This window comes from Lissotriton helveticus, chromosome 3_1, assembly GCF_964261635.1.
Source record: "Lissotriton helveticus chromosome 3_1, aLisHel1.1, whole genome shotgun sequence".
Taxonomy (NCBI): domain Eukaryota; kingdom Metazoa; phylum Chordata; class Amphibia; order Caudata; family Salamandridae; genus Lissotriton; species Lissotriton helveticus.
The window spans coordinates 195570433-195588829 of NC_136061.1; the positions used below are offsets into that span (position 1 = coordinate 195570433).

General features: G+C 45.8%; 1 long non-coding RNA gene across 1 annotated transcript in view; it reads right to left on the reverse strand.

The window, feature by feature from the left end:
• Positions 1 to 18082, reverse strand: part of LOC144824476 (uncharacterized) — a 311586-nt gene extending 293504 nt beyond the window's left edge. Inside the window, exons 1-2 of the long non-coding RNA XR_013608967.1 lie at positions 17956 to 18082; positions 17790 to 17861 (exon numbers count right to left, since the gene is read on the reverse strand). This is a non-coding gene — a long non-coding RNA (uncharacterized LOC144824476). The remainder of the gene's footprint in view (positions 1 to 17789; positions 17862 to 17955) is intronic.
• Between the last annotated feature and the right edge of the window lie 315 nt (positions 18083 to 18397).

An 18397-nucleotide genomic window follows, 5' to 3' on the forward strand; every position in this document is an offset into this window, starting at 1 on the left:
TTATAAACTCCATGTTTTGTTCCCATTTCATAAATATATTGATTTCCTTGGTACCTATTTTTCACTGTTCAAATGTTACCAAATGAATCGCTATATACCGTGTACACAAATAAAAACCATTGCATGATGCAGCTCAGTTATTGGTTCTGGGTTCCTGGGTTTCTTGGTGAACCTACACGTCCTCTAAATCCCCACAACCTGAGGGGTCCAGCAGATGTAATGGTATAAAAAATCTGATGTACTTAGAAGAAGTTACAGATAAAAACGTTGACACAAATGGCTGTTTTTTTAACTCAATTTTTCAATATTTTCTATTTTGAACTGTTAGTTTATTTTAAAAAACTTTGAAGGATCTACACCTTGCTGAATTCAGAATTTTATCTAGCTTTTAGAAATGTATAGCTTTCTGGGATCCATTTCTACCACTAACTGGAAAGAGGGTGAAAGCACAACAATTATGAAAAATATGCAATGCCCCAGTAAAATGGCAAAACTGTATAGTAAAGTTTAGTTTTCAGACAAAAGTCTGCCTGTCCATCAAGGATGAGATGATAGTGATTTCAGCACTACAAACCCTTTGTTGATGCCATTTGCAGGGAAAAAACAGACTCTTTGTACTGCAGCAATGATTTTCCATTTAAAAATATAAATACAAATTCTGCTGTATTTTGTCAAATTTGTGGGTCCCTCGTTGGGATCCACAAACCTGGGTTCCTTTGGAATCCTCAGGGTGTTGGATACCTTATGTGGACAAAAAGTTACAGGGGCCTAAGCACAAACGAACCCAAAAAGCCAAAAAAAGGCTTAGCACACGGGGAAAAGGCCTAGCAGCGAAGGGGATTAAATAAAATTATCTTATTTATCAGGAGCCAGTGAAGAGCCTGCAAATGCGGAGACAAGGGTTTTCAGAGGCAGGCCCAGAAGGGTGTGGGCCGCTGCGTTCAGGACCACCTGCAATCTATTAATAAGATATTCAGGGAGTCCCACATAAGGGACTTTACCTTCTGGGTGAGTGGATCTATTGCATCCCCTTTCTCTGTCAGCCAATGAGCAGCAGGTCCCCCAACCTCTGTCCGCCTGCTGACACAGGTTGTAACCAAAGGTCTCTTACGATTTTAATAATGTCTCAACTGCCTTTTCTTATCTTCTCTGTTCAAGGAAACGCACATCCTAATTAAGTATTTTCCGCCAGGGAAACAACCGCGGTGTCAAGGTGGCAAATGTAGCCTACCGAGCTCTGACTTCATTAAATCAGCGCCATGGTCAAGGATGTCTTAATGAATTCTTCTGCATACATCAAAATGTCTGAACTGTATAGTAATACGGTGTTGAAAAGTAATGTGACGCAAGCCTGAGTTCGTCCCCTCCATGGGCGAAAATTATAATGCACACGGCCATGAAGAGAACCAGCAGTCCCTTAGGGCATTCTAGAAAGCTAGTGTTTCTGTTGTGATTTTACAGTGAAATTAAAAGTAATGCTGTAACATTACATCCCAGAAGTTTTTCACCCGGACACTCTGCATTTGTGGGAATTTATTATTCTTAATGAAATCTCTCCAGGCCTACGATGTTATCAGTACCAGCTGGGGCATGGGTAATGGATCTTAGGTAGAATACAGGTCCATTTGTACCAGGCCTATATGTTACTGCTGTATGTGTAGTTAGGGTTGCCACAATTCCAAGAGAAAAATACTGGCCATTTGTTGTTTTAAGGGTCTACAAAATCATATGTATTCATATGTAAAATTAATTTCTGCCTTTGTTTACTTCATATTTGAACGCATTTAAACGTGCTTTCTGTTCATATTTCCTGCTTGAAGTATGCAGACGAAGGCTAAAAAATACCTGGTTTAGAGGATGTTGCTCATTTTTGGATAGACTGGGACATTAAACTACCAGAGATGCCAGTAGAAAAACCGGGAGCCAGTCCAGTGCTTGATTTTCTTGCTCGCCAACTTACCGTTGGCAAGCTGCATGCAAGAAAAAGCTCCACCATGTGGCAGTGGGAGTTTTCCTCAAACTCCATGATCCAAGCGGAGCGCAGGGTGTGGAAAACTACTCGAGCTCCCTCCCTACTGCCCACCCCTATTCAATGAACTAATGAATAAAAAGAGACTTGTATAGTGCACTGTCACTCTAAGATGTGTCTTGGCAGTCTGAAAAAACCATCGCTGCCTAGTATATTTCTGTCAATTAATCCTGTTTAAAGAGACACATTTTAAATTTCTTCCTGATAAAAGAGGTTTCAGCAATAAATCACAGTTCAACTTCAGCTTGTTCCATGCTCCTGGCGAGAGTTCTCAACATGGGCAGTCGCAGCAGGTAACTATCGCTCGCTTTGAGAAAGCTGCTGCTCATGGTAAGAAAGTGCTCACTTAGACAGAATGTTGCCTGTCCTCATGGTCTTGCCTCCAGGCTGGTAGGGTTGAATGGGCTCCCACCACCTTGTCTGAGGACAGAGAGGATGTATTTTTCATCACCATCATTGTTTTGATGCTGAAGGAGAACCAGGACACCAGTGTTCAGATCACATCACCCAGGAGCCTGGAGCAGCTGTTATTTGCCCTGGCCTCCCTCTGCTGGTATTGTTGTGAGGGTGAAAGAGTACTGGGGATTGCCAATAGCAGTCTCTGTGTGCTGTGTTGCAGGGATCCCTCCCCTGTCCATGGGTAAGATGGAGTCTAAAGGGATAGGGGGATCAAGCCCGTGGATCAGTATAAGAGGTTCATTGGGCAGGTGCTGGTCTCGGGGCAAATGAGAGATACCTCCTGCCCCTGAGGGAGATCTTTGAGATTGAATGTGGTTGAGGGGGGATTAAAGGAGGCCATGGACGGAGAAAGGAATGGAAGGAGGCAGAGAGTTTGAGGGAGCAATGCAACACCCAACTCTTGCAGTACAGACCTTGGGCAAACTTGGGGTAGATCGTGTATTATTGGTTGGACAACCCATCATAACCCCTACCCTGCCCTGCGCTTACATATGAAACATCCTTGTCCTTCTTTGAGGTAGAGGGTTGGGGCACAGAATAAATCAATTCTTGGCATAAGATTGAAAAAGTGTCAGCCAATGCTTTTTGAGCTTCACCAAAATGGGAATGTACATACACAAAAGGCAGGCCTGCGCAATGATCACTGACTTTTTAACTAGTATTTGTGCAGTTGCCAAATGCAAATACCAAAAAACAACAAAAGACATCAAATGAAAAAAAAGTCATTTTAGTTTACTCTATTTTTAGCCCTTTCCCACCCTTTCTCCGTTTTTTGTGGAAGGAGTCTGCATGGTAAAAATGAAAAATAGATAATGCCTTATTTACAAGATTTTGCCACAAGGCAACACTGCAGGCCTTCCTGCGGCGCTGCCTGAAGTCAAAAGAAAAGGTCTGGAATGCACTGTATCTATCAGATATTCTCAGATATTTACTTGTTTGTTTATTAGGAAGTTTTGTAAAGCACTATAGGTCACCTTTGCAAGGCCTAGTGCGCCACCGGAATGTCACTTTTAGTGATAGTCCTACGGCGCACATCGCAGGGCCACATCTACAAGGCCACATAAAGCTACCCTGCATGGCTTTACATGGTCTTGTAGATATGGACTGGGGCAGCACTGCACAAGTTGCTGCGTTGCCTCACCCTGCAATAGGGAGGCGTGCCATGGGCGTTACAGAGGGTGTTCCCATGTGACACCCACGACATTTGACATATTCCCAGATTGACGAGACCTGGAATGTATCAACAGCCTATGTCTCACCAGGGGAACCACAAGAGAGACGCAACAAGGGAAAACACCTTTATTTTTCCTTTTTCTATGCATCCTGCAGTACACACAGAAGAGAAAAACCCTCTTACGATTGTTTTTGTGCAGGAAAGATCTCCTTCCTGTACAAAAACAATCATCCTTGCTACAACCTTGCACCATGGCATAAGGGTATCAGCGTTGGCACATGGTAGCCCATCGTGCGCCAGCTAAGGTGAAAGGGAAAGAAATCTGCAGTATCTTATAGATAAGGCAGCGCAGCAGGAAGGCTTGCAGCGTTGCCCTCCGCCAAAAAAACCTTGTAAATGAGGTCATATGTTTCTTCTTCTGGTTACTTCAGAGACATGAGGATGCAATCATAGCAGTCTGCACTCCCTGGATGAGTGAGGATCAGGGAGAAGGAGCCTCAGCTGCTCTTCAACTGTGACCCCTTTTCCTGTGCAGAGTTTAGCCGTAGGCAAGTTTGAAGAGCTCAGTTTTCAAGAAATTTTCTAAAGAGCTTGTATTTTGATGTGGCTGTCAAGTCTGGGCTCAAACCTTTCAATACTAAAATCAAATAGCAACAGGCTTGTGTGAGCAATTGTATCAGGCTACCTAAGTAATAATTTATGCTCAACAGGTACCTGACCAGCAAAACACATTCTTCAAAAAATGGAAGAATAAAACATAAGCTCTCAATAAGTGAGTGGGAAAGGGATTTGATAAAGCAGCCTCACCAGACGTAATATGCTATAGTATAAGAAGATAAAACTAACTCTTCAGTGTCATATGCCATAATTATCTAGGCGGTTGCGCTAAATATGTTTAAGAAAGACAAGGGAACCCAAAAGGTATGCCATAGGGACTTCGGGCAGTATCATGTTACAAAAAACAGTGGTCCCTACTCGTGGACACAATGGTATACTGAGCTGATAATCACACAACTGATAAGTGTTATGTCTTTTGTCCAGCCGGACAAGGAATTTATTTAACAATTTTCTTAATAAAAACTGAATGAACACATTAATAACAAGTGGGCACAGCCGTGACCCACAACATTCAGACAAAACAACGAACAGAATGGTAAAAGTAGAAAAGCAAAAATATGTCTGTGTACTTGTAGTCAGTGTTACAGACAGAGATTGTTATAACCACACCATTGCATTTCACAATATTTTAAATGTCATATTGCATACGGGGTTTTTTGGTCGACGACGTTTCGATGCCTAAGTTAAATGAGGGGGTACAAAAGAGGGTGGTGATGGACGGAGCATCAGAACCAATCAAATACTCACACCCAGTCAAAAGATCTGGGTTTGATCCATCACCGTTCTTTAGCCCACTCTGCCACCCCAGTTCAGACATGGCTATATGCAAATCAGTCTGACCCTGTGCCTCATGGGAACAGTCCAGCCCAAACTGCCAAGCCATGCCTTCCCTGGACCGGAAACAAGCTTCCGAGGACCGGTTTCTGGCATTCCAGCCGTCTTCAGCCCGGCTTGCTTGAATCCAGTGGCAAAGTGAGCAAGGGACTCACGTCTGAGCATACCCTGCCACACTTATGGCGGCCAAAAGCGGTACAAAAGAGGGTGGTGATGGACGGAGCATCAGAACCAATCAAATACTCACACCCAGTCAAAAGATCTGAGTTTGATCCATCACCGTTCTTTAGCCCACTCTGCCACCCCAGTTCAGACATGGCTATATGCAAATCAGTCTGACCCTATGCCTCATGGGAACAGTCCAGCCCGAACTGCCAAGCCCTGCCTTCCCTGGACCGGAAACAAGCTTCCGAGGACCGCTTTCTGGCATTCCAGCCGTCTTCAGCCCGGCTTGCTTGAATCCAGTGGCAAAGTGAGCAAGGGACTCACGTCTGAGCATACCCTGCCACACTTATGGTGGCCAAAAGCGGTACAAAAGAGGGTGGTGATGGACGGAGCATCAGAACCAATCAAATACTCACACCCAGTCAAAAGATCTGGGTTTGACCCATCACCGTTCTTTAGCCCACTCTGCCACCCCAGTTCAGACATGGCTATATGCAAATCAGTCTGACCCTGTGCCTCATGGGAACAGTCCAGCCCGAACTGCCAAGCCATGCCTTCCCTGGACCGGAAACAAGCTTCCGAGGACCGGTTTCTGGCATTCCAGCCGTCTTCAGCCCGGCTTGCTTGAATCCAGTGGCAAAGTGAGCAAGGGACTCACGTCTGAGCATACCCTGCCACACTTATGGAGGCCAAAAGCGGTACAAAAGAGGGTGGTGATGGACGGAGCATCAGAACCAATCAAATACTCAGACCCTGTCAAAAGATCTGGGTTTGATCCATCACCGTTCTTTAGCCGACTCTGCCACCCCAGTTCAGACCCGGCTATATGCAAATCAGTCTGACCCTGTGCCTCATGGGAACAGTCCAGTCCGAACTGCCAAGCCATGCCTTCCCTGGACCGGAAACAAGCTTCCGAGGACCGGTTTCTGGCATTCCAGCCGTCTTCAGCCCGGCTCGCTTGAATCCAGTGGCAAAGTGAGCAAGGGACTCACGTCTGAGCATACCCTGCCACACTTATGGCGGCCAAAAGCGGTACAAAAGAGGGTGGTGATGGACGGAGCATCAGAACCAATCAAATACTCACACCCAGTCAAAAGATCTGGGTTTGATCCATCACCGTTCTTTAGCCCACTCTGCCACCCCAGTTCAGACATGGCTATATGCAAATCAGTCTGACCCTGTGCCTCATGGGAACAGTCCAGCCCGAACTGCCAAGCCATGCCTTCCCTGGACCGGAAACAAGCTTCCGAGGACCGGTTTCTGGCATTCCAGCCGTCTTCAGCCCGGCTTGCTTGAATCCAGTGGCAAAGTGAGCAAGGCACTCACGTCTGAGCATACCCTGCCACACTTATGGCAGCCAAAATCGGTACAAAAGAGGGTGGTGATGGACGGAGCATCAGAACTAATCAAATACTCACACCCAGTCAAAAGATCTGGGTTTGATCCATCACCGTTCTTTAGCCCACTCTGCCACCCCAGTTCAGACATGGCTATATGCAAATCAGTCTGACCCTGTGCCTCATGGGAACAGTCCAGCCCGAACTGCCAAGCCATGCCTTCCCTGGACCGGAAACAAGCTTCTGAGGACCGGTTTCTGGCATTCCAGCCGTCTTCAGCCCGGTTTGCTTGAATCCAGTGGCAAAGTGAGCAAGGGACTCACGTCTGAGCATACCCTGCCACACTTATGGCGGCCACAAGCGGTTAAATGAGGGGCATCATCATCAGGACAAAAATATAGTCATTGTTGGCTTTAAATATTACACTGCCTTTTAACGCAATTGCGTATCGCATCAGGCAATTCAACGGATCAGCAGATACCATGAACAATGGAGGAATCGGTACTGCAGTTTCCAGCGTGGAAAGTCGTCTGGATTGGGAGCATAATAGCTCGATATGCAGAAGGCGGCAGCACTGTGGCAGACGGTGGGGTTCTGGTGTTGGACCCCACCGTCCGCCACAGCGCTGCCAGTCAGTGATGCACTCTCGTTATACCCTCAGCCGCACTAAGTAGGCCGTGTGCAGAGTGCTGAGACCCAATGTTATCCATGGGATGCAGGGGGCCTCCAGTTGGTGGCTGCTGACGAGCAGGGCACTTGGCTGTGGGAGCAAAGCTCCTGGACTTTAGCTCAGGGCAAATGGGAAAACAAGCCAGCATAAAAGGTGCATCCTCAGCGGCACTGGGGTGGCCAGGTGCAGAGTGCTGTTTTGGCATCGGGTGCCCTGTTGTTTTCAACGGAGATTTTTGTTTTTGTTTTTTAGCTGCAGGCTCGGCCCAGGAAAACTTCCAGGAGGAACCAACAGCTGGTCAGGTAAGTTGGAGGGTTGAGGGACGTAGGTGCACCTCTGGTTCACTTTCTCCAAAGTGCAGGGCGGCTGGATGCAGGGGTGTCTTTTGAGGTCGGATTTCACCTTATCGGGCCACTTGTGGTTGGGGAGTCTCCGTTCAGAGGCTGCAGACGACGTCGGGAGTCCTGGAGTGGTCAGCCCATGGTGGACTCAGACTTTGGAGCATTGGGGGACCTCACTAGGACCCCATTCGAACTCGGGCAGTAGGCGACGGGTGCAGAGGTAGTTCCAGGCGTCGGGTTTCTTTGTCCTCAGCAGGCTGAGAGTCTGTTTTTGGAGTTTCTTTTGAACAGGGCTGCTGTTCACGGTCTTTGTTGAAGGCAGTCAGTCCTCTCAGGGGTTTTGGAGGTCGCTGGCTGCAGGACAAGATGATTTTGGCGCAGGATCTCCGGAAACTGCAGATGGGCCGGTAGGGCTGGGGCCAAGTCAGTTGTTCTCTGCAGTCTCCTCTGTTGGGAGTCTTCTTTTGTCCTTTTTCTTCTTAGGTTGCGGGTATCTGCCTTATAGGTTCAAAGCTGCCTCCTAAATACTGTATTTAGGGGTGTTTTAGGGGTCTTGAGGTCAGTAGCTAATGGGCTACTAGCCTTGGGGTGACTACACACTTGGTGTGTTCACCCCATGTGGGGGAGTGATCACAAACCTTAATCCTGATTGGGGGAGTGCCTGCCATCTGCAAGATGGCTGGCACTGAAGAGAGGGCTTAACCCCGCCTCCCCCACCTGAGGGGTGGAGTTGGCAGAGGTGGACACACCGTCTGGGCTGGCTCGTTTCTCCCGCCTGTCTTCCTGCCGAAAAGGAGGGGAGACAGGAAGTGGCCTGCTCCTGTTAGCAGGAGAGGCTGGGGGGGTCACATTACAAAGGCTGCCAGGCCTTTGAAGCTCCCCTGCCACAGATGGTTGTTCCTGGCCTGGGAGAGGTGTGAACCCCTCCGCCCAGGAAAGGCTTTGTTTCTGGGCTCAGGGAGTGAAGGCTCACACCCTAGGGGTCCAGAAACATGTCTTGTGGTGGCAGGCTGGTGTGTACCAATTAGGGAACCTACCAGAGGCTGGTCGTTATTCAGGGGGCATCTCTAAGATGCCGTCTGTGTGAATTTTTCATTAAATCGCACCCTGGCATCAGTGTGGGTTTAATGTGTGAGAAGTTTAATACCAAACTTACCAGTTTTCAGTGTAGCCATTATGGTGCTGTGGACTTCGTAATGACAAGCTCCCAGCACCATATACTCTTTAATGGCAGAACTGCACTTACAATGTCTAAGGATGGACTTACACACTTTAGTGGTATAGGGCTCATGCACCTGTACCCTTGCCACTGGAAGAAGGGCACCCAGCTAGAGGGGTGACTGATCTATGCCAGGGCAGTGGGTTGTAGGCATGGCACACAGGAATGTGTCCCATGTCGACTTTTCACTTTGTTCTGCAGCAAAACACGCAGCCTGCAAAGACAGTGTCTGTGTGTAAAGGTACCAGGCCTCTAAGGGTGGCACAATAAGTGCTGCAGCCCTTAGAGTTCTTTCCTGGTCACAGTGCCTTGGGTACCTGCGGTCCCATTTTCCAGGGGCTGACCTGTGGCCAGAGATGCCAATTGAGTTCGTTTTGGGGAAAGACCACAGGCCCTGGGGACCTGATTGGCAGGGACTCAGGGCACATCAAGTGAAAGTGCATCAGTAGTCTGACAAAAGTGGGGGGGTTATTGCAACAGAAACCCACTTTCCTACACCTATATGTTACTAACAGGGTCACTGGAATTAAGCGATTGTGTGGCTGCAGCAATTTTCGGAAAATTGCAGATTTGTCACATTTGCCACATTATCCATCATCTGCTGCATAATCTGCAGATTTTAACAACAAAATTGTTTCTAGCTTAAATGGTTTAAAAGTTACTTAAAACGCAGCAGCATGTGTTGCAGTGCAGTGGAAGGCCCTTTGCAATGGATGAGTGGTTACCTTTCGGTAGCTTTTTGCTATATTTGGGTGTTAAAGTGGTACCAATGAGATGCAACTAATTCCCAGGCAGTGTTAACAAGTTTAAAAATGAAAACTAGATAAAGCAATAATATCACAAAATATGTTACAGAATGCTGCATAATTTGCCTTTTCTTGCGGCATAATTTGACCCTTGTGCAGCTAAATTCCAATGGCCTGGATAGTCACTAAGATGCCTCACAATAAAGATTATTCTTTTCAGTAAGGCGGTTGCATGCATTTAAAACGAGCTTTATTGCAGGATGTAGCATATACATAACTTCCATTTTGACATGCTTTCCTTTTAAGAATCATTTATTTCAGATGATTAGTGCAGTTGGCTCAGTTAAAGTGAACCAACATTAGAACTCCCACAATGCATTATTTATTTCCCATAACTGGAAAATTGTGTCAGTTTAAACCTTATGTAGCAGTAACAAATTGCGAAATAGGGTTTTCAAATAGGGTTTACAAACACAGTAGCATGATTCTTCAGGCAACTTGGAGCTTACCACTTAGAATTCCAAAGGTACACTCAGATTTACAAATTAAATGTACCAAATAAATCTGATTAAATAGAGGATGTACTTGACTTAAGATCATCAGCACCTTGTCATGAGTAGTAAGCCCTATATAAGCACAATCATAAATGTAATATAGCTCATTGTACAGCCTTGGTTTCCTCAACGAGTATTGCAGCCTCAATATCAGAATCTAATCCCTATGCTGTCAGATTTTCTGAATTTCAAATTGGTGGATGACACACTTAAAACTATCCTAAACTGTAAACCAATCATGATCTTTGGCCTGGATGCTCTACATAAAACACATGACTTAATTCTAGGAAACTACATATCCCAAGAGTCCTCAGGACTCTCACGAGATTTGCAAGTAGTGGTGGAATTTTTGAAGTCTTGGGGGCATATTATCAACAAACTGCCATAAATATCGCAGAGCGCGCTGAGCACGTTTTATTCTATCGCTGGATTTCCTCGCCGAGTTAGCGCATTATTATCAACGCTTATCTCAAAGGCGATAGGAAATCCACCGATAGCTGCAAAAAGCGGGAATAGTGCAGGAAATGTTGCAATATTTTTTGGCCGATAAGGGAAACCTTGCTAATACGCCTCTGTGGTCTCAGCCTTGCAATTCACCTCCCGTTACAAAGATGGCTAACTCAACTGTAAAGGAGGGGAGAGCTGTGGCGCCGCGGCCAGGGCGACTGATGCTGGATGTTGGGGATCACGGTTCGATCCCCGGCTCCTCCGGCAGGGGTCTGCTCAGCACCATGTGACTCTGGGCAATAGCTCGCATATTCTTCCCAACGGCCCCCAGCGCCGAGAGACCCCTTCGGGGGTGATTCGTGCACTATACAAGTACTGGATTTACATTTGCAGGAGATAAATTCCTGCGATAAAGGGGGTTTAGCGCGATTGTTAACATCGCTTCGCGGGTCTGCTGCTGGCTTGATAATCTCGCGAAGCTGTGTTAGTGAGTTCTCCCATGCTGTTTTACCCAGGAATGCCTACTTTGCATGTCATTAGCGATAGCATGCAGGGCGATAAAAAAACGTCAGACATCGCGCGAAAACAAGCACTAATTAGGGTTAGCGTGAGCTTGTTTACAGTGCTATGGAAATCTTGCTGCTTCTATAGCTTTTAAAGCCGAAAAACCAGCAATATGGCCCTTGATAATATGCCCCACAGTGTTTAAGTTGTTCATTGTGGTCAGAGCGTCTTCACTAAGCACTCGGATACATAACTGCTGCAACTGCGGCCTTGGACCATAGTTTCAGATTTTTGCAGAGTACTAATATTCTTAGAGTCGACGAAAAGCTGAAACAGATTTAGGGCCTGATTTAGATGTTGGTGGGACCGCAACGGAGAGGGCTTTATCGGTGGCCTTCCTGCCCACCAACCTGGCGGTCCGCCCACCCTATTCAGATGTTGCCGTGCAATGAATGAGAAGCCCACCGTGGTCCCACCTACTCTGCCAGGACTTTGTTCCCTCCCAATACAGCGGAATTGGCTTTGGGAGGTGGTGGCAGGACTCCAGCCAGGATTCCCACCCTCCAAATTTGGTTCTGACTTGTTTCAAAGGTAATTCCCTTTGAGTCCGTGGAAAGGGACAAAAGGGGGTGAAAACACACTCTTTTTCAGGGTTCAGGCAGTGGTTTCCTCCTCTTCCCCTTAATCCAGGTCTCCCCTGTCTTGGCGTACCTTGGCTGCGACGGACAGGCACCCCTTTTTTATGGACTCGAAAAACAAGTGTTTGTGGTGTATACGGCTATACATTGCATGGTGTGTGTATGTTGGTGAGGTGCAGTGCAGACTGCATAAAATAGGGTCACTACACATAACCTACATGCCAATATGGACACATATAAAACATATATGTGATTTGCATAATAAGGAAATATCACTTACTTGTCTTCTCATCACCATGGTCGTCCCCCGTCCGCAGTCTGCCGACAGGACACCGCCTACCCGATGGAACATCCAAATCTGCTCAGCGCTACCCCTCTGCCAGGACATGACAGCAGGAGTTTCATCAACATAGAAGATCGCCGACGGGGCAGTCTTCTGAGTATTGCGTATACATCTAAATATGGTGGGCGGAACACCATCAGCTCGACGGTGTACTTGGGACCGCCGTCGCGGCGGGACGGCAAGCAAGACCATCAAGATCTAAATCAGGCCGGAACTTTATTTACAGAAAATATTTCAGGAACCATCGCTTGAGAATGATGAACTGGTACATTTTGCATTTTATTATTTCCATGTATGGAGTGAAAATGATCCTCGTCTCTTCGCAAAGTTTTAATATCTTTCTTTGCTGCTGGTTTGTATTAAGGTAATAACATAGGTTGGGGAAGTGATTGCTTGGTGTTAAGTGTACTTTATAATACTAATGCCCCATTCTTATATTACAATTTATGTACCTGACACTGATCACAGAGTATGTTTATATAACGCAAAAGGTAGTTGATTGTAGTGTGAAAGCTGTAATAGTCCCCAATGGCCTCGAAATGTATTTCATAGATGATATGTGATTCAGCTCTAGAAATACAGTTTTGTCTGATCTTTGTGAGTTGGAAACAGATATGTACTAAAATATATATCATATTCAGTATTAAAAATCACAGTAACAAGATGCATAATGACATAAAAACCTTGCGCTTAAATTTAGCTATCACCTTTTTTCAGTTGAGATCAGTGCCAAACAGAGTGGCAATATCCAATGTTTATGCCTGCTTTTATCTAATAAAAGGAAAAAGCACAGAGAGGCAACACAAGTATTAAAAACACAAATGCAAAGCAAGAGAATCTATCCGGACTCTTCAGTGATGTTTTATCAGATCCTTTAATGGATGCTTCAAACCACAAACGGCGTAAGGCGGTGAGAAAATGCAGCCAACGCATTTCACCCTGAATAGAGTTGCCTTTCTGTGCTTTTTCCTTGTATATCATAGTGTTGTGGTTCATTGGCAGTGGACCAAGGAGGTGGGCAACAGTGACCGTGTGCATTTTTGAAAACAGTGTATAGCTAGGTAGTGCAGCGTTAATCATCCCTTGCTGCCATTTCTTCCCTTTCTACTGCCTCTATCTAAGACATCAGTCAATGGTTGGTTGGAGAAGCAAGGAAGCATCATTCACTTCTGCGGGTTCCAGACTGCAATATTAGTGCTCTCTGACAAACCCCAAAACCCCCAGTGGCATCTTGTATACATGCAATTTCCATGACTGATATCAAGTGAATAATGTGCCTTACTTGAGTGTTTATCCCCAAGAAAAACTGCTCTTTGAAACAAGAGTGTGCATTAGAGACTAACAAGAGAACTGTAAAATCTATAGAGGGAGTTTACACTACATTAGTGGTGGAAACTGAGACATGCGAAATTCATCATCAATAAAACTTTTATTTCGGCCAATTTGGTCATAAAAGTATATGCACAATAACATACATTTCATTAAGTTCATAATTAAATCAATAAAAGCAAATCCATTCTTCAAGACGCAATGCATGTATAGCAAATAAATGTAGCGTGCAGGGAGTCCACATTACATTCAATCCTGTCCCACTAGCTTCATTAAAGTGCATGTGAAATATGTATTTAATTTATAATACCGGGCATGATAAGCCCATACTCTGGCCCACTAGGCAGCCATTATAGTAACTTTGTGTAGAGTACTTGAATCTGTCAATTAAAAACTGTGGGGCATATTACAAAGCAATAGCGATAATTATCGCTATTGCTTGGTTAGCGGGAAAAAATATCGCCGAGCACCGAGGATTTTTACCGCTGAGATACCTTGATATTATCAAGGTTTATCTCAAAAGCGGTAAAAATCCTGCGAAATGCATGAATATCACTGAAAAATCAGCGATATTCATGCATTATCGTGACAATGCTCTTAGCCATGTTATCCACCTTCCATTGGATAACATGGTTAAGAACTGCTTTTAGCAGGCGTTAGCTTTTGGAGATATTCGCGCTTACCGCGGATATTTCCAAAAGTTGTTAATAGGAGTTAGAGATGTTAGCGACTGTTTTCAGTCGCTAACATCTTGGCACGCCCACTTTGCATGTTATTAGCGATAATTATCGCTGACATGCAAAGTGGGCCCCTAAATGCCCGCTATCGCCTACAAGCTGTAGCTAACTGGTGTTAGCGACAGCTAGGTAATAGGGCGATAGAATTATCGCCGCATTAGCGGGACAAAGTCCCGCTAATGCGGCGATAATGCCCATGGTAATATTCCCCTGTGGGTGGGAGCGTACGCCCGTGGACCATAATTCAGCTTGTCGGCAGTGCTACGCACTATTGCACTATTCAGCAAACAAGAAATACATCAATAATATGATTAATATGAGCTCATAAAATTCATAAGTATTACATACAAGTAAAAAGACATCCAAAGTCTGTTTAAAAAGATTATAACAAAAATCAGCCAGAGTCTGTAGGGGTCAGCTTCTCTAATGCTCTACGTGTACACCACATGGAAAATAAAAAGCCTGCTACTGAAAATGCTACACGGAGGCGTGCATCATATTTCAATATCCTAAAAGCCTCTAAACAATGTCTAGTTCCCACATTTCTACATAACTGAATCAGCCACCATTTTCTCACCTTCTCATACCCTGGGCATAAGAAAAACACATGGTATTCTGTCTCATCTGCATTATTGCAGACCGGGCAACCCAAAGTTTGTGAGCCCGCCCATTTATTTGTAAATGCATGCAATGGCAATACCCCATGCCTAAACTGCAAATATAGCTTCCTTGCAGCAGCCGGCCTAATATCATCCAGTACAGACTCTAATCTGTACTGTTCTTTGATTTCTAAAAACACAGTGGTAAGCTTACCTATTGAGGGGCTTCCCTGGAGGGGGGCCACATTTTTCTCCCAGTAACACTCCTTCAATTCCTTCCTTGACACTGTGGGACAGGCTGTTTCTGAACTATCCCACAGATTACCCATTCTCATAGTCAGAAAGAAGTCCCAGATTAAAGCCAGCCATAGTAATTTCCCCACCCCTGACATGCTCAATACCTCTCTCAGTTCATCCCCATAGTCAGCCAGTTGTGGAGTATCCCACAAACGTCACCAGAATAAAAGAGATCTAAGGGCAGCTTCTTCTGCTATTGATCTGACCCCTAAGTTGAATCGAAGCGGTATGAGGGGAGAGCTACGTGGGAGGCCAAATAATTGCCTAGCAAAGGTGTTCCAGCTTTTTTAAACTGTCAAAGTGACAATGTCCCCAGATTTCAGCCCCATATAAGGCAACACCTTTAGCCTGGTTTGTGAGTAGAATTTTGGAATACCTTTGTCAGGCCCCCCGTTGTCTGGGCTAGCTTCAAGCTGGCTTTTTTAGTGTGTGTCCCCCATTCCATTTATTCTGTGATCGTGATGCCAAGATACTCAAAGACAGGCACCCTCTCCAGGGGTCTACCTTCCTGACATGGATTTGGTTTGGTACTTTTTCCTGATGTTGTTTTCTGTAAATTAATCTCAAGCCCCCCTTCCTTACAGAAGACAGCAAACTTATTGAGAACCCTCTGTATACCCATGGGTGTTTTTGACAGTAGCAGGGTATTGTCAGCAAACATCATGGCCAGAATTTTGCGGTTCGCCAACTTGGGTGCATCTATGTCCTTCTCTGCATTTAAAACTTCAAATAGCCCACTTATAAATAGACAAAAGAGGGTCGGGCAAGGACACATCCCCGGCGGACACCTCTATCCACAGTGTTGAGTGTAGTGAGTTCCCTGAGTTTACCAAACCTAATTTGTGCAAAATTCCCTTTGTGTTATTTGTGTTATTGCCTCAGAAGTTGGCACAGATACACTGGAACCCCTAGTTCCAATAGGGTTGCCCAGCAGCACTCGTGTAAATATTTTTTGACTAATGTCAATGAGGCTGATGGGCCTATAATTTGTGGGGAGCAGAGGTGAACCCTTTTGATAGACAGGTACAATCTCCGCACCTGCCCAAGTGGCGGCGATTGCCATACCTAACAGGATGAAAAACTAAGGAGTTAGGCCCATGTAAGGAGACGCGTTTCTAGTCCAAGGAAACCAGTTCCTGGACTTTCATCAGGGCTTTGTCAATTGTCTGTATCAAAATGCAGAAAAACAATAAAGTTTTTATTATTTCACTGCATTCCTCTCTTCCTTTCAAATTGCACTGCCACTTATTTACAACAGAAGTACCTGGAATCTTCTGAAAACTTAGCCTCTTTTGGTATCTTCAGGCTCAGGCAAAAATGTTCTGTACACTGTTGTGCTGTCTCGGAACAACTAAGGGCCGCACAAGATCTAGGAAACACCTCTGCCCTGGTCCTGCTGGATTTGAGTGCGGCGTTTGACACGGTCTCTCACGAGATGCTGCTTAAGCGTCTCGGGGAGATCGGGGTCAAAGACGGAGCCCTGGCTTGGTTCGCGTCTTTTCTATCTGACCGTTCCTTCCAGATCCCCGCCCCACCATACTCATCCAGCAGGTTCCCCTTGGAATGCGGCGTCCCTCAGGGATCTGCCCTTAGCCCCGCATTGTTCAACGTGTACGTCCGCCCACTGGCCCTTCTGGCCAGGGAACGAAAGATCAAAATTATATCTTACGCGGACGACACGCAACTTATTTTTACTTTTCCCAAAGATACCACGCCTGACCAGGCTAAACTTCAGGAAGACATCTTGGCCATCTCTAACTGGATGGCGGAGAATTATCTCCAGCTCAACTCCTCTAAAATGGAGCTACTTTGGCTGGGAGGTGACTCTCAGAAGTGGGACCATCAGTGGTGGCCCCCTTCGATGGGCCCACCCCCCATTCCTAAGGAGGCTGTTAAGAACTTGGGCGTTTTAATGGATAAGTCTTTGTCCTTTGAGCTCCATGCTAAGAAGGTTGCAGGCACATGCTATGGGCGCCTACGCTGTATTAAACCTATTCTGGGCTTCTTTGAGCCACCCACCCACCAAGTTATAGTCCAGTCCCTGGTTCTCTCCCACCTTGACTACTGCAACGGGCTCCTGTTGGGGGCCAACAAGTCAGTGGTCAAGAGACTCCAGAGAGCCCAGAACGCCGCGGCTCGGACCCTTTTTGCCCTCCCCAAACACTGCCACGTTTCTCACCTTCTTCGCCGGCTTCATTGGCTTCCGGTGAAACAGAGAATTGAATTTAAGACCCTCTGCCTCGCCCACAAAATTCTACACGGCCAGGGCCCTCACATACTACAGGATCTCTGCACACCCTATGTTCCCACCCGAACCCTACGTTCTGCTGATCTCCACCTCGCCCGGACCATCAGAGTACGCAAGAGCAGAGTGGGTGGCCGTTCCTTTAGGTCCCTCGCCCCGGCCCTCTGGAATTCTATCCCCATTGAGGCACGCGCCACTCAAAACCACTGGCACTTCCGGAAATTTATTAAAACCTGGCTGTTTGCCTCCATTCAGGGGATCAATTCTTAGGCCGCTTTCTGTGCTCTATCCCTCTGCCCCGTCTTTCTGTCTGGTTGTCCGCAAGCGCTGGGATGCCCCATTGCTGGGGCAGCCATGCGCTATATAAGCCCATTTAACATAACATAACATATTCGTAGAAAAATGCAGACAATCCCACCTACAAACGGAATGAGGGCTACATTATAGCTCTGTTTACTGAATCAACTGCTGGACTTGTTAAAGGTGAAAACGATTGTGACATACCTCTCATGAAGAGGATCCAATCTCGAATTCGGCTATGTATCCACTCTTAATCCAATTTTTGAAAAAATAAATCTGGCAAAAGGATAAAGTGCCTATTTAGCCCATTTTTCTTTCAGGTAATATGAAAAAGTGTTGTAAAAGATGTCTCGAAAGAACATGAACTTACTTATGAGATTGCGCGAAGGAGAATCTCATTCCTAATGGCCATTAGTGGTCTACTTCACGTGGCGCTTAAAGCGAGGATTATAAAGCGCTTTTTGTATCTTTTCGGGGCTTTTTTCCAAAGAATTCCGCGTGTCCACAAATGTTGCACCTGCGGATGCAACAATCATTTATAAATACCAGTGCACTCGCGGAGACATAGCGCGGCTGCTGCTGTTTATGCATACAGCCGTATCTTGGGATTAGTGGACTCATACCTGTTTGTCAGCAACTTCACCGGAACTGAGTAACTCGATTCTGGCATTGCCGGGGGCCATCTCAAAAGACCTATATACTAATCTGAGCGCTCGTCACGGGATTTATGGGACACGTAGTTTCTATAAATGAAAAGGCTGTTCACATTACTGCATGTACCTATGGCAACAACAGTTCACTGTATTAGTGTG